Raw genomic sequence first — 17777 nt, 5'->3', positions numbered from 1 at the left:
CAATCCAGGCAAATGCGAGGTGATGCATTTTGGAAGATCAAATTCAAGGGTGAACTATACAGTAAATGGAAAAGTCCTGGGGAAAATTGATGAACAGAGATCTGGGTGTTCAGGTCCATTGTTCCCTGAAGGTGACAACGCAGGTCAATGGGGTGGTAAAGAAGACATATGGCATGCTTTCCTTCATTGGACGGTGTATTGAGTACAAGAGTTGGCAGGTCATGTTGCAGCTGCATAGGACTTGGGTTCGGCAACATTTGGAGTACTGTGTACAGTTCTGGTCGCCACATTACTAAAAGGATGTGGATGCTTTGGAGAGGGTGCAGGGGAGGTTCACCAGGATGTTGCCTGGTATGGAGGGTGCTAGCTATGAAGAGAGGTTGAATAGATTAGGATTATTTTCATTAGAAAGACGGAGATTGAGGGGGGACCTGATTGAGGTCTACAAAATCATGAGGGGTATAGACAGGGTGGATAGCAAGAAGCTTTTTCCCAGAGTGGGGGACTCAATTACTAGGGGTCATGAGTTCAAAGTGAGAGGAGGAAAGTTTAAGGGAGATATGCGTGGAAAGTTCTTTACACAGAGGGTGGTGGGTGCCTGGAACGCGTTGCCAGCGGAGGTTGTAGACGCAGACACGTTAGCGTCTTTTAAGATATATTTGGACAGGTACATGGATGGGCAGGGAGCAAATGGACACAGACCATTAGAAAATAGATGACAGGTTAGACAGAGGATATTGATCGGCGCAGGCTTGGAGGGCCGAAGGGCCTGTTCCTGTGCTGTAGGTTTCTTTGTTCTTTATTTCCATTCAAGAGTAGAATTTTAATCCTGACATGTTTATTAACAGGCCTTACGCCACCAAGATGGGGGAGGTGCTGATGACGGGCTTTATGCCCGATGAACTGGTGACTGTTGGGGATGGGCTTTATGCCTGGAGTTTTTGGATTCAGCAGGGCTGATGATGGGCTTTATGCCTGGTGAGCTGGGGGCAGACAAAGGGTTACTGACTGGCTTTGTACGTGGAAGGCTGGGGGCAGCCAGGGGGCTAATGATGGGCTTTACGCTCAGAGAGCTGGCAATAGGCTTTATGCCTGAAGTGGGAAGTTGGGTGATGGGCTTTGTGCCTGGATAGTGGGGCACTAGACAAATTGAGGATTTAAATGGGTGGCTATGGTTTCTAGTTTTTATTTTGCAGGCTAAACAGACCATAATACTATAACCTGGACCAGGAGAGTGATGAAGTTGCTCTTCAAGAGATACAAATCTGCTTCTGCATCTGCCTTATTGATCATGATTACTTACAGGAAATCTGACTTAGGCAGTGATTTAGTCCCTTGGATACTCCTACTTTCAATCAAGACCACCAGATCTGCTTCACAGTTAAGTGTGAGCAATGTTTCCCTTAAATATCACTACTTCTGACTGCAGATGCTCATTACATGTAAAATGTGAAACTTGTAAATTGTGCAGTTTATCCATTAGTAGTAAGTTGCCTTGCTTTTCTGAACCACTGCCATGCTTGGGGTGTGGGGCCACTGATAGTGCCGTTAAGAAGGGAGTTTCTGTATTTTTATTCAGCAACACTGAAGAAATGGCAACATAGTTCCAAGTCAGGATGGTATATGGTTTGGAGGGAAACTTGCACCTGGTGATTTTGGACTTAGAAGGTGCTAACACTGACAGGCTTGAACTATTACTGCAGTCTATCTATCTTGTAGAGCGTCACACTGCTGCCACCTCATTGGTGGTGAAGGGACTAGTGTTAAAGGTGCTGGGTAGGATGCTAATCAAATCAGCAAATTTATCCTGCATGGTGTTGAGATTTCCTGAGCTTTTTTAAAGCTGCATCCTCTCAGGCAAGTAGAGAGCATTCCATCACACTTCTGACTTTGCCTTGCTTGTAGACTGGCAAAGGGACACTGCAAGTGAATTATTTGCTGCAGATTTCCTAGCCTGTGATCTGTTCTGACTACCACGGTATTTATGTTGCTGGTTCACGTTGCATTTCTAGTCCGTGGTAATTCCAGCATATAGATAGTGGGGTTTTGAGCTAAAAATGCCATTGAACATCAAGGGGCTATAGTTAGAGTCTCCCTTGTTGGAGATGGTCATTGCTTGCAACTTGTACGGTGCATTGTACTTATCAGCCCAAGCCTGGATGTGGTCTACTTTTGTTGATGCCTTGATATAAAGGACAGTATTCTCACCTCACTTCAGCCCACTGGTATTCAGCACTTCCTCCATGTTTGGATCAAAGATGTAATGAGGTCAGGACCTGAGTGCCCTGGAGGAACCAAATTGCACATCACTGCAGACTATTGATAGGTTGCTTGACTGCAATGACAATGATCTGTTCCATCCTTTTGCTGATGACCCAGAGTTGACGACTGGGACAGAAAATGTCACTTTGGGTTTGTCCTGCCCTTGGTGAAAAGGAAAAGCCTGGATAAATTTTCACAATCCAAAATAATTGCCACTTAATAGTTCTGGAGCACAAGCTTTCAGTACTATTGCCAGAATATTGTAAGGCGGAGACCTTTTACAGTATACTGTGTCTTTAATGGCAATAGCATGCGCGAGACAGTGGTAAGCAATCCCACAACCAACAGATTAAATCAAATCTCTGTCATTATTTGATATCCTGCAAAATGAATCAAATTGGCTAAAGAATGGCATCTGTGATGTAGAAAGTTGAGGGAAGAGGATAAAAATCATTCATTTGTCACTTGTGGCTGAAGATTTTTACAAATGTTTCTGCTTTGTCTTTTGCCTTGATTTGATGTAATAGAGCCTCCCCCTTCAGTTAGTTATTTCATTGTCATCCCCATTTCATGACTGGATGTGTACTAAACTGCAGAACTTCAATCTTATCTGTTGGATGTGGGATTATTTAGCTCTGACCCTTACATGCTGTTTCCACAGTTTGATACACAGGAAATCTTGTAATGTTGCCCCAACCTTATTTTAGGAATGCCAAATGCTTCTCCAAGCATGCCTTCCTGCACTTTTCGGAAACAACACTGATTTCCCTGCTGGATGTTAATGATGGACTGGGATATGGCAAACCATGTAAATACAAATTGTGGTTGAATACAGTTCTGCTGGTGAACCTCAGAGCCTTGTGGATGCCCAAATTCAACCTCATTAATCAATTTTAAGTATATTGACTTAGCACAGTGGTAGTTTCACACAACACATAAAGAGAATTTATTCATGTGAAGATGGGACTTCACCTCCAACATGACAGTGCAGTGGTTACTTCTCCCAATACTGTTGTGGACAGATAGAGGATGAGGTCAAATAGGATTTTCCCACTTGCTGTTTTTCTCACCAGATGCTGCAGACCCAGTCAAGAAGCCATGAGTTATAAGACTATTCTCATCAACAAATGTGTAAGGCCAAAGATATTTGCTCACTTGCCAACTTGACACCGAAATTAAGAACATCAAAACTCTTATTGGACAAAATCTATCCTCATCAAATGATTGTTCTTCTTGTCTCAAACAAACTTGCAAATGGCCCAAAGACTACTTTCCATACCACAAAGTGGCCACTCTACCTGGGAAGGCACATTATCTGAAAAAATTAGCAAGGCATGGAACTAGCCATTTCATTCGTAGTATTTTACACTATAAATTCCAAAATATCTTCTGCCCACACCACAACTAAGAAATATTTGTCTATGAATTTCAATGGCCACGCCAACATTTCGCTCAGTAACAATGTGGTGTATACCAGAAAAAGCCAACTGATCACTGTAGCAGGAGTCATCTGTAGTTTGGATAACATCTCCTTTATACAGGTAATTTAGATTGTTCAAGTTGTTTTAGCATTACATTACTTTTGATACTTAAGTTCCACCAATATTATTTTTGTCTGTGACTTAGCTCGACTTACTGCATCCAATGAGAGAAGAGGCAAAAAAAAGCCAAATTGTGTAAAACAATGCAGTCACTTGTTACACTATGATAGCACTTTGATTTGTTAACTGCAGTGTCCTGAAAAAGAAACAGTTTATTTCAAATCCTGAACAAATATTACATTTCATAACTTTTAAATGTAGTTACAGTATGATAACCAAGCCTACTGCAAAATAAATTACGTTGCATGGATATCAATCGATATTAAAAATTCATATTACTGCAAAATATATTGTTTAGATTAGATTCCCTACGGTGTGGAAACAGGCCCTATGGCCCAACAAGTCCACACCGCCCCTTGAAGCATCCCACCCAGACCCATCTCCCTATAACCCACACACCCCTGAATACTACAGGCAATTTAGTAAGCCAGAGCGTCCACCTAGCCTGCACATCTTTGGACTGTGGGAGGAAACTGGAGCACCAGGAGGAAACCCATGCAGACACAGGGCGAATGTGCAAACTCCACACAGACAGTCACCAGAGCCTGGAATCGAACCTGGGTCTCTGGCACTGTGAGGCTGCAGCGCTAACCACTGAGCCAACGTGCCACCCTGTGTGAGAAATTAAAGTTTGAAGTCAAATGTAATTTGATAAAAAGCTAACTATTGAAAATACAAAAGGAATAAGCAGTGTCACAGCTTGGTTTGTCAAGATTTGTCTTGATGACACAGAAAACTACAATTCTGATCTTTAATTAACGTTAGTAACTGAGGCTTTTTATATATTCCAGTCAGTACGTTTCAAAATCCATTGGTGAGCTTCCTATTAATGACCTTTTAACACTGTTTACATTGGTATTCAGCTTGCAAATTTAGTTATTAGCATGTCCATGTAAACTAAAATATTGTCATAATTTCTGTTCAGTTGATTTTTTAACTTACTTTCAGAAAACATATCTAGCAATTATTCAGTATACATTTAAAGAACAAACTTGAATTTACACAGGCTCTTGTCACATCATTCAAAATCTTCCAAAGTCTTTCATATCTGATAAACTCCTGTCAAGACGATTATTACTTGTTTGGATATAAAATGAACTGATTTTGATATAACAATGCTAATAAAATAATAAGTAGGATAAATAATCAGTTAACCTGAAGGAAAAATATTCTTCAGGTCACAATTTAGGGCCATCTTGCAAATAGTATCACTTCCCCAGTACACAATTTATGCAATGTTACTACCTTATAACTTATATTTTATAATCTGCTGAAGCTCCAGCTACATACTCCAAAGGGGCAGGAAGGCTGACGTTTTGGCCCTAGGCCCTTCATCAGAAATGGGGGAGAGGAAGGGGCTTCTGAAATGAATATGGAGAGAGGGGGAGGCGGACAGAAGATGGATAGAGGAGACGCTAGGTGGAGAGGAGACAGACAAGTCAAAGAGGCAGGGATGGAGCCAGTAAAGGCGAGTGTAGGTAGGGAGGTAGGGAGGAGATAGGTCAGTCCAGGGAGGACGGACAGGTCAAGGGGTGGGATGAGGTTAGTAGGTAGGAAATGGGGTTGCGGCTTGAAGTGGGAGGAGGGAATAGGTGAGAGGAAGAACAGGTTAAGGAGGCGGGGACGAGCTGGACTGGTTTTGGAATGCGGTAGCGGGAGGGGGGATTTTGAAGCTTGTGAAATCCACATTGATACCATTGGGCTGCAGGGTTCCCAAGCAGAATATGAGTTGCTGTTCCTGCAACCTTAGGGTGACATCGTTTTGGCACAGCAGGAGGCCCAGGAAGGACATGTCATCTGAGGAATGGGAGGGGGAGTTGAAATGGTTTGCGACTGCGAGGTGCAGTTGTTTATTGTGAACTGAGCATAGGTGTTCTGTAAAGCGGTCCCCAAGCCTCTGCTTGGTTTCCCCAATGTTGAAGAGGCCACAATGGGTACAGTAGATGCGGTATACCGCATTAGCAGATGTGTAGGTGAACATCAGCTGATGTGGGAAGTCTTCTTGGGGCCTGGGATGGGGGTGAGTGGGGAGGTGTGTGGACAGGTGTAGCACTTCCCGCGGTTGCAGGGAAAAGTGCCGGGTGTGGAGCTGGAGGAGACTGTGGAGCGGACAAGGGAGTCACGGAGGGAGTGGTCCTTCCGAAAACAGATAACGGTGGGGAGGGAAAAATGTCTTTGGTGGTGGTGTCGGATTACAGATGGCAGAAGTGTCAGAGGAAGATGCGTTGGATCCAGAGGTTGGTGGGGTGGTACGTGAGGACGAGGAGGAATTGAAAGAGAAGTTATTGAGGGTGAGGACGAGTTCGGCTAAGTGGATGAGGGTGTCAGTAGAGGGGGACTGGTCAGGCCTGTGGGACAGGAAGAAGTGGAAGGCCTTTCGGCCATCTGCATGTTGAATGCAGGTGTATAGGGATTGGACATCCATAGTGAAAATGAGGTGTTGCGGACTGGGGAATTGGAAGTTCTGGAGGAGGTGGAGGGCATGGGTGGTGTCACGGACGTAAGTAGGGAGTTTCTGGACCAAGGGGGAGAAAATGGAGTCGAGATAGGTGGAGGTAAGTTCAGTGGGGCAGGAGCAGGCAGAGACAACGGGTCGACCAGGGCAGTCAGGTTTGTGGGTTTTGAGAAGGAGATAGGAGCAGGCAGTGCAGGGCTGGGGATCGATGAGGTTGGAGGCTGTGGGTGGGAGGTCACTTGAAGTCATGTGGTTGTGGATGGTTTAGGAGATGATGATTTGGTGCTTGGGAGTAGGGTCATGATCCAGGAGGTGGTAGGAGGAGGTGTTGGAGAGTTGGCACCTGGCCTCAGCAATGTAGAAGTCAGTGTGCCATACTACAACTGTGCCTCCCTTGTCCGCTTGTTTTATGGTGAGGTTGGGAGTTGAGCAGCGGTCTGCATGTTCTGTGGGGGAGAGGTTGGAGTGGATGAGAGATGTGGAGAGATCGAGGCGATTGATGTCTCAACGGCAGTTGGAGATGAAGAGGTCAAGGGAGGGTAGGAGGCTTTGGGGTGGTGTCCAGGAGGAGGGCTTGGGTTGGAGGTGGGAGAAGGGGTCAGTAGAGTGAGGGTTAGGTTCACGGTTAAAGAAGTAAGCGTGGAAGTGGAGGTAGTGGGAAAACTGCTCAATGTCCAAACATGATTGGTGTTCATTGATGTGTGGGTGGAGGGGGACAAAGGTGTGCCCTTTACTGAGGACTGACCATTCGTCCACAGTCAATGAGAGGTCTGGGGGATGGTGAAGACTCAGCACGGCTCAGAGTTGCTGTCTCCTCTGGAGCTGGTGGCTGTGGAGGCTGTGGGTGGAGCGATGTCAGCGCCAGCTGTGGGCGGAGTTGCGTCGGCGGTGGTGGGCAGGATTACTTAGGCGTCAGCGGTGGATGGAGTTGCGTCCGTGTCTGTGGTGGGCGGATCGGGATGGGCGGTGGCAGCAGCGGTGACGGTAGTGTCTGTGGTCTCGGAAATAGAGGCAGTGGCTTCAGCAGCGATGGCGTTCGCTGTCCCGGAAGTGGTGTACCCGGCGGTGGCGGATGTGATGTCATCTGTGCAGGGGGTATCCATGGGTACCCACATGGGCCCAAGCTATGCCTGCTTCTTTGTAGGTTACGTGGAACAGTCCCTCTTCTGTACCTACACTGGTCCTAAACCCCACCTCTTCCTCCGTTACATTGATGACCGTATCGGAGCCGCCTCATGCTCCCATGAGGAGCTTGAACAGTTCACCCACTTCACCAATATCTTCCATTCCAACCTTAAGTTCACATGGACCATTTCTAACACCTCTTTCACCTTCCTGCACCTCTCTGTCTCCATCTCGGGCGACCACCCAGAAACCAAAATCTATTTCAAGCCCACCGACTCCCACAAATACTTGGAATACACTCCTCCCACCCACCTTCCTGCAAAAATTCCATCCCCTATTCCCAATTCCTTTGCCTCCACTGCATCTGCTCCCAGGATGAGGCATTCCATTCCCGCACATCCCAGATGCCCTCATTCTTCAAGGACGGCAACTTCCCCCCCCCGCAGTGGTCGAGAATGCTCTCGACCGTGTCTTCTGCATTTCCTGCAACTCATCCCTCACACCCCACCTCTGCAATAACCACCAAAAGGGAATCCCCATCGTCCTCACGTACCACCCCACCAACCTCCGGATCCAACGCATCATCCTCTGACACTTCTGCCATCTGCAATCCGACCCCTCTACCAAAGACATTTTTCCCTCCCCACTCTTACCTGCTTTCTGGAGGGACACCTCTCTCCGTGACTCCCTCGTCTGCTCCACACTCCCTTCCAACCCCACTACACCCGGCACTTCTCCTTCAACCCCACACCTCCTCCTTCACCCCCATCCCAATCCCCAAGAAGACTTTCCACATCAAGCAGATGTTCACCTGCACATCTGCTAATATGGTATACTGCATCCGCTGTACTCATTGTGGCCTCCTCTACATCAGGGAAACCAAGTGGAGGCTTGAGGACCGCTTTGCAGAACACTACGCTTAGTTCGCAATAAACAACTGCACCTCCCAGTCGCAAACCATTTCAACTCACCTCCCCCCCCCCACCATTCCTCAGACGACATGTCCATCCTGGACCTCCTGCAGTGCCACAACGATGCCACCCAAAGGTTGCAGGAACAGCAACCCATATTCTGCTTGGGAACCCTGCAGCCCAACAGTATCAATGTGGATTTCACAAGCTTCAAAATCTCCCCTTCCCCTACCATATCCAAAAACCAGTCCAGCTCATTCCCGCCTCCCTCACCAGTTCTTCTTCTCACCTATCCCCTCCTCTCACATCAAGCCGCATCCCCATTTCCTACCTACTAACCTCATCCCACCCCTTGACCTGTCCGTCCTCCCCGGACTGACCTCTCCCCTCCCTACTTCCCCACCCATACTCTCCTCTCCACATATCTTCTCCTCTATCCATCTTCGGTCCGCCTCCCCCTCTCTCCCTATTTATTTCAGAATCCTCTCTCCATCCCCCTTTTCGATGAAGGGTCTAGGCCTGAAATGTCAGCTTTTGTGCTCCTAAGATGCTGCTTGGCCTGCTGTGTTCATCCAGCCCCACACTTTGATATCTAGTATCCTGATTTGGAACTAGTCAGTCTAGCTGTTCCTTTATTGTTGTTAGGTCTACATCCTGAGAAGTCTGTCCCAAACAGCACTGAGTGTGCATACACCATATGGACTGCAGTTATTCATGAAGACAGCTGACCACCACTTTCTCAAGGACAATTAGGGATGGTCAATAAATGCTAGCTTAGCCAGTGATGCCCACAACCAATAAACAAAAATAAGTGAGGCAGAATTTGTTTAAGCTTCATTAATAACGCTTGAGAAAGGAGAGCTGGAATGACAGCAACTGAATAATTAAAAATCATTCGAAATAGCCAAAAGTTTAGTAAATGCATCCAACAGTCTCTCTTTTTTGATCCCAAGGTCACTACCATATATGACCAGCTTGTTAGTATATCAGCTATCAGGTGTGAATACATTATTATTTTCTTTGCAAGATTCAATGAGCAATATGTCAATTGTGCCGTTACTCAGGACTATAAAATGAAAGCAGTGTTGCTCATCAATGACATATCAACTGTTTAGTACAGATTAGTCAAGTGAATATTTCCAGGGTTTTAGAGATGTGATGGATTATCCTATAATAAAAATAAGACAATTTGAAACAAACTCTTCCAATTCATTTAGTTTCAGTACACTGCTCTGTGTAGGGGACGGCTTTCACAACAAAGTCTGTCATTGTCTCAAAAATCAGATATTCACATTTCCCGGGCTTGCGTGACCTACGGACCTCCTGCTTCCCACCTTCCCATCCCTGCTAGGAAACAGATTGCATGAATTTTTTTTTCAGTTTACCGTGACCATCGTTAAGACATTAAAAAAACTAATATAGAATAAAACTCTGCTTTCAAATATTAACTTTGAGATGCAATATATTTTGAGTCTTGCCTGGGTATTTTAATTTAGGGTGGAATCTTATCAGGGTTTGAGCGATGGAGGCTATGGTGGAATTTGTGGCAGAATTGGACAAGAAGTTCAGTGACATCCATCTTAACGTTGGGAACACCTCACACCACATTTTATCCTTTTCACAAACGTCATTGTATGTTTCTTGCTAGGCAGTGGTGAGCTGCTGCTTCAGGAGCTTATTGATAAATGCTTTGTTGTCAGTCCAATTCACCTCACTAATGTTCAGCTTTTTACTTCACCAAATTTGCAAACAAGCTAGATTTTTAGAAAACTCAATGAGGAAGCCAGAATGAGTACCAAGCGATATCAGCTTATTGTTTGCTCTGAATAACATCCATGTTGGACGTTGAGCACGAACATTGCATGGTATGCTCCAGGGGCACCAGAAACATGCACCTAACACCCACGAACATTAGCATCCAATATGTCACAGAATCACAGAAGTGTTATTGTGCAGAGGGAGGTCATCTGGCCCATTATCAGCTTCCCTGAACTTGGATGGCACATCTCTGATCCACATACAGGGTACTTTTGCATTCCTGTGCTGCACATCAGGTTTCACTGGCAACTATCATAGTAATGCTGCAGCAAGTACACTATGCACTTAGGGACATATACACAACCTTAGAACTGGACTCAGCTGCATCTCTGTGCTATTTGCTTTCTGTCTCAGCACTCACTCACTCTGAACCTAATTAATGCTCACGTCATCCTTGCCTTGTCTTTCCACCCCCTTTGCACTTTCCCCCCTCAGCATCATAGACAATTTTGATTGGTAAAGCATGTGAACTGTTATCTTTATGCAGTGGTTTTCCCAGCTCAAGAATTCCTTTGTGTTTTGGAAACAATTACTTTTCTATGAAGTGGAGTCACTGTTGTTTCAAAGAAAAATGTAACTGCCAATTTGTACACAGAAAGGTCTGTCAAACAGGAGAGGATTGTGTTAGCCTGTATACGAGGTGAATTTCTTTACTTCTTCAACATAACTTTGGGATATCTTATGTCCACTGAAGATCTTATGTCTATTGGAGTGTTTAATGTTCCATCTGTGAGCTGACATCACAGCTGTACGGTGTTCCTTTTATAAGACTCTTAAGTATCAGTTTAGATTCTTTTCTCGTATATTGAGTTGTGGTTCAGAGTCGAGACTTTGTGATTCAGCAGTGATGTTGCTAATGCTGAACCAAACTTATGTGTAAACTGATTAAAGATGAAATACTATTATTTTTAAATCTTGTCCTTATATGTTATACTGCACAGGACTCTTTTACCCCAAGAGGTATCACTGAATGAAAACCAGCTTTTTCTCAGAGTATATATCTATTAATAGCTTTGAAGTTTTTATGGAGCCACAATACTGAAGATGACCCATATTCCTGACTGCAGAAGCTCAGACCTGCCTGAATAGGACCACCCTGACAGATGCCTAATTGGGAGCAATCCCCTGGACTGGTATATGAGGCTGTCCACTGATTGATGCGTTCTGTATAGATTTCAATGAAGACCACTCCCCTAAGACTTTGAGACCCAGTTGCCTGTTTGTTGAACAGACAATGTGTTTGCTGCATAAGCTGTTGGTACATAGTACAGAAGTGAGAATCACTGAATATGGTGCTCTACTGTAAGATATATACCTCCCTGAGGGCAGCTGGTCAGCAAGGCAAGCTGCCTGGTTGCGTGTGTGTGCTGATAGACGCGTCATAGCATGGCAAGGCATGGATGGTGCAAGCATGATGGTAGGCAATATGTGATTGAGGGCTAGGAGAGCAAGCAAGCAGCTTCTAAGACGCAGTCTGGCCCATTGCATGAGCTGGGTCCCTGTCCTTTTTACAAATTGTCTCCATGTCGGCCCTACACTGCTTGTCGCTGGTGTACCTTGCAATGAGGCACTCAACATCCTAAGCATACTGCAAGTGGATTAAAGAAATGTCATAAGGACTCTGACGGGTTTACAATTAACAGATGCCAGAATACCTGGAGAAGGAGTCAGTGAAGCTGGTGCGCATAGATCGTGTCCTGAGATGCTGTTGTGTGGTGACCAATGTGAAGCTGTTCACAGCCGATGGTGAGCTGAAGTTTTCAGATACCCACTCTAACTTACCTATTGACAATTCATGGCATCTAGTTTACTCAATAGGCAGCTACGTATTTATGAGGCAGGATGTGTAGTTAATAAGGTTGCCCCAAATAGGCAACTTGCCATTGCCTAGTGGAACCTAACTTTGACACCCGGAACTTAAGTTAAATAATGTGACAAGTTGTTCCTGACATTGAGATAAATCTCATTGGACTTCTTGTGAGATTATGCTGCACTTTTTGCTATAGGCCTTACCATACAGACTTCTGTAAGATTACACCCATTGCTACTAAATTATCATTCATGAAGAAAAAATGAATTCCTACCATTTCCCTTTATCAAAGAGTTTCACCTTATAAATTTATGTCTATTTATTTATATATACATGCACCTTTATAAATAAACTGCACTACAAAACAAAATAAAGGAAAACACTGTAGATGCTGGAATGGTGAAATTAAAACAAAAATGCTGCAATGCTCAACATGTCTGGCAGCATTTGAGGATAGAGAAACTAAATTCACATTGAGTTTGTGACAAATTGCTACATAATTTGACAAAAATGCTGAAAGCCAGCATGTACAGCCTATGGAGAAGTTTCAGGCAAATATGAGATTCTGACACAGGGCTATTTGTTGATTTCAAATCTGCACTTCATTGCAGTAGCCAATCGTGCAGTTTTACATGAGACAGGCTCATAGATGGCCACTCCTGTGTTTGCTGATTAAATAAGGATGCAACCAGACCAGACGAAGGTGATTGCAAAGCCCATTAGAAGGGGGTCAAAGAAATGGATGATCAACAGCCCTGTCAGAAAACTGAGACCTCCACAGATGTGATATATATGTAAGAGACACCTTAAAATGACACTGCCGACAAAGACCTCCTTCTTCAGTGGAAAAAAATGGTAAAATATGATGAAGGACTTTGGGATTGAGGAACTAACCTTTTCAGAAGAATGCAAGCACTCCTTTGAGCATTCCAGCCATTTGATACAACTAAATAATCTAACCGTTCCAAGTTCTGAAACTTGCCAATGAGAAGCCGTGACTGCAGCATCGTCACTCTTGATTGGGGCCTTTCCACTTCCATGGAGGTGGGAAACATCACAGAGCGGTCCTGCAACTCTAGGCTCTCCCTGTCTCCAAATCCAGCTCCACTGGATTAGACAAGTCCCTTGTAAAGGGAAAGACGACAGTAGGAAATTTTCAGAGTTGCGCATGCTTTATGATTACACTTTTCTCAGAAATGCAATGGAAACCCTCTTTTTGCCCAGACAGTTTTCAGTACACTAGACTTAAAGAAATATTATACTGTATATAACGTGGTGATGGCCTGACTAACAGCAGCAACTTTTGTGGTAACTTCACACATGACAGTTACTATTGTCTTTTAATCACATCAGGGCAATGTGACAAATCTTTGCTTTGGGCCCAGATCCTGGAAAATGGATGGCCTGCCTTTGAGAGCTACTGACCAATCAGAGAGAGGAGCAGTGATCAGTAGTGAAGTAGGCGCTTGGGAAGAAATGGCCAAGGAGACTTTAAACCTCGGGAAGTTGGGTGGGCTTCCAGTGTTGAAATGGACTTTATAATAACAATCGAGATATGTCACAAATTGTCATAATGATATGTTAAAAGTAGAACAGAAATAGATGGTTAACTGTCAGTCCTTGCCGTAAGTAGTTAAATATAGCTGACAATGCTATATTCCCAGGAGCTGCGCTCCACAGAAATAGAATCAAATAGTAGAAGAGAAATAGATGGTTAACTGTCAGTCCTTGCCGTAAGTAGTTAAATATAGCTGACAATGCTATATTCCCAGGAGCTGTGCTCCACAGAAATAGAATCAAATAGCTATGCACTTTAAGTTAAAAAGGAATCACAAGCCACAAATTTAGCTTCATCATCCTTCATGCATGGATCCTGCAGCATCCACTTTTTTTTCCCTAAAGGATATTAATGGTGATCATACATGCTTCTGATGTAGGGCTAACTGAGGACTATTGAATAAAGCTTCAGCTTGGGTGCATGGAAAATGCGCCAGAAGTATGCAGAGTAGGCATACAATGATTCTAGTCTCTGAGTTGATGTTAAGGCTGCCATTTTAGAGCTCAATATTTTAGAATTGCTTTATATATATGCAGAGCTGAACATGCATTCAACAATAAAAGAACAGCCTACCAGCACTGCTTAAAATTAACTGATTTTTCCAAAGGAGGTCTCGTACCTCAGTAGCCAGTAAGTCAGATGCTTTAAGTTCAAATCTACTCCAGGCCATCGAAAGAATGTTCATGACTCAACTAGGTCGATGATTAGCCTGCTGCACAGGGGGTGCCTGAAAGATTGGATTGCATTGGTACAGCTAGCAACAGTTAGTGGTCGAAACAGCAGTATGGAATAGGATGGGAATGAAAAGGACAATGGAACCAACCATGAAGTTATTTTGAGTAGAAAGATTGTTTTGATGAGGGATGGGGTGTGACTTTTTGGGAAGGTTGGGGATACAACAGTGGGTTGTGGATGACATGGGTGGATTGAAGGAGTGCGATTGGGGTGACATCAAAAGGAATGGAATGATGTGAAGTGGGAGGAGTAGCATGGGAGGGATCATGAGATGATGGTCCTAAGAAATCCATTGGAGATATACTGTTGAACAATGGTATGTGCAATCAGGATTATTACATTTTGAAACTGTGTGTGACCTTGGCTGACTAAAGTCTGAACTTCTAATCTAACAGCATGATGTTGGATGTCCTCTGCTTGTGCTGCTTTGGAAGCTGAGAAATTAGTTACTAGATGTTGCATTGTGGATGGTCCACCAATAGACTCCTAGAAATGGCTATCAATCCCACATTAGAAATATTAGGGTCCAAGCTGTGCATAAAATGGATTCCCCCATTGCCCAGACTCCATGTATTCTGGCAGACAAGTCAATGTACCAAATGAACCAATTTCAGTGTTTATACACAACCACAGAGCACCCCATCGAAGTCCTCTTCTGAGTTCCCTGTAGCAAGATCCATGTGCAAGTTTGTCCTCCTGTGAGCCGGCGTCTGTCTTATACTTGGTCTGTCCTCAGGTTACTCAGTGACTAAAGCCAAGCTGCACACTTCAGAGTATTTCACTTCTGGAAATGAGCTGGCTTTAAATGGTGTCAACCTTGTACAAATTCACGACCTCCACTAAAGCACACAATGACTGAACAGCAAATCTAATGCTGAATTGCATTCTATAATCCATTTTTTTTTTAGCCAGCAGAATTTCTCTATGTTCTATCCTTACCTGGTTTTGGTTTTGATTCTTGGTTTTGGAGCTTTAGATTTTGTTATGTATTTTCTCTCATAATTGGTGTAATATCTCTTGTGGCCAGATATGTGTGTGCTTTTAAGCAAACTAGAATAAACCAGCTAAACATTAGCATGCCATGTGTGTGTTCTAGTCTTTCTGACTTACAAAAGATCACAGCAATGAGCTGGGATTGTCACTCTTTCCTAACCAAAGAAATTTGTATTGGAGAAGCTTTCAACAAATCCCCAAAGAAACAGTAAGGTTTTTGTTTCCTAAGAAGTAGACTTGAACATTCAGTTTTATAACAAGGTCTGGTTGTACGTGTGGGTGGATTGACCTTCAAAGAGGCTGCATTAAAAGGTATTGCATTACTGGGAGAGTAAAAAGCCATGACCAAGAGTCTTTCACTCTGGGGAATGTGGATCAAGATTTTTTTTTCTCTAATAAAATCCTCAAAGATCTTGCTAATCCAGTTTTAATCAGGCAGTGAGGGAAAAGGGCAATCTCTTCTGACAGAAGAAGTCTGAGGGGTGTATAAAATTCTTACCATTTTGTTTATTACTGCTAAGTCAAAAGATGTTACTGTTTGATATTTTGTATAAGCTTAAACAGCACTACAGTCCTCATGCCAATTCACATTGCTGCAAGCTATCTGCTTGGAATAAACAATCAAACATTGAGTGAGGATATTAATGTATTTACTGCTTTTTAAAAAAAATCTGAATGTTCATTGTAATTTTGTAGAATTTCAAGAAACAGCGGTGCTGGACATAATTTGAGAATTTTGCATTTGGCATGAGCAGAATCAATGATTTTGTTTATTCTGGAAGTCTACAAGTTTTATGTTGCTAATAATCATAAACTGGAGCTAAACAGACAAATATTTTGACAAATTTGGCATCTGCTTCCAATTTGAAGTGTAGCACAGATTTGTAAACTATTAAATTCACCCAAAAACATCACATTTTCATTCTGGCATGCCTTAAATCTCCGATTTTATTCTAAAACTTTTTTTATTCAGTCATGGAATGTGGGCATTTCTGGCTAGGCTAGCATTTGTTGCCCTTCCCTAATTACACAAAAGGCAGTTAAGAGTCAACCACATTGGTGTTGGTCTGAAGCCACATCTAGGCCAGACCAGGTAAGGATAGGACATAGAACAATAGAGCACAGGACCCACCTGTCCTTGGTCCCTATCCCTCCATTCCTTGCATATTCATGTGCTAGTCTAAGAGTCTGTTAAACAGCACTATCATATCTGCCTCCACCACCACAACTGGCAGAGCACTCCAGGCTCCTACCACTCTCTGTATAAAAAAAAACTTGCCCCTCACATCTCCTTTGAACTTTACACCTCTCACCTTAAATGCATGCTCCCTCATTTTAGACATTTCAACTCTGGCGAGAAATTCTGACTGTCAACCCCTTCTATGCATCTCACAATTTTATAGACTTCTATCAAGTTTTCCCTCAGTCTCCAATGCTCGAGAGAAAACAACCTGAGATTTTCTAGTCTCTCCTTGTAGCTCAGAACCTCTAATCCAAGCAGCATCATGATAAACCACTACTGCACCCTCTCCAAAGCCTCTACATCCTTTCTGTAATGTGGTGACCAGAATTGAACACAATATTCTAAGTGTGGCCTAACCTAAGTCTCATAAAGCTGCAGCACAGCATCCTGACTCTTGCACTCCCTGAACAACAAAGACAAGAATGCCATATACATCTTTACCACCCTATCTATTGTGTTTGGGGAGGTGTTGACCTAGTGATATTATCATTGGACTGTCAATCCAGAGACCCAGATAACATTCTGGGGACCTGGGTTTGAATCCCACCACAGCAGATGGTGGAATTTGAATTCAATTAAATATCTGGAATTAAGAATCTAATGACGACCAAGAATCCACTGTCGATTATCAGGAAAAACCCATCCGGTTCACTAATGCCCTTTAGGGAAGGAAACTGCCATCCTTACCTGGTCTGGCCTACATGCGACTCCATACCCACAACAATGTGGTTGACTCTGAACTGTCTTCTGGTCATTTCGGGATGGGCAACCAATGCTGCCTAGCTAGCCACATTCTCATCCCATTAATGAATAAAGAGACTTGCGTGGCCACTTTCAGGGAGCTATGGGCTTGAATCCTCAGATCCCCATGTACATCAATGTTGTTCAGGATCGCGCCGTTGACTGTGTATTTTTCCTTAACATTTGATCTTCCAACGTGCAGCACCTCACACTTATCTGCATTAAACTCCATCTGTCATTTTTCTATCCATTTCAGCAACTGATCTATATTGTGCTGCATCCTTTGACAACATTATACATTATCCACAACTCTACTAATCTTTCTATTGTCTGCATACATGCCAACCTACACATGTAGATTTTCATCCACGCCATTTACATATATCACAAACTGCAGAGGTACCAATACGGATCCCTCTGGAACAGTACTAGTCATGGACCTCCAGCCTGAAAAATACTTTTCCACCACTACTGTCTGCCTTCGATCAGCAAGCCAATTCTACATTCATGTGGGCATGTTACCAC

Source organism: Stegostoma tigrinum, chromosome 19 (genome assembly GCF_030684315.1).
Source record: "Stegostoma tigrinum isolate sSteTig4 chromosome 19, sSteTig4.hap1, whole genome shotgun sequence".
Taxonomy (NCBI): domain Eukaryota; kingdom Metazoa; phylum Chordata; class Chondrichthyes; order Orectolobiformes; family Stegostomatidae; genus Stegostoma; species Stegostoma tigrinum.
The sequence above is the reverse complement of the archived record's forward strand: the minus strand, read 5'-3'. Positions refer to the sequence as shown.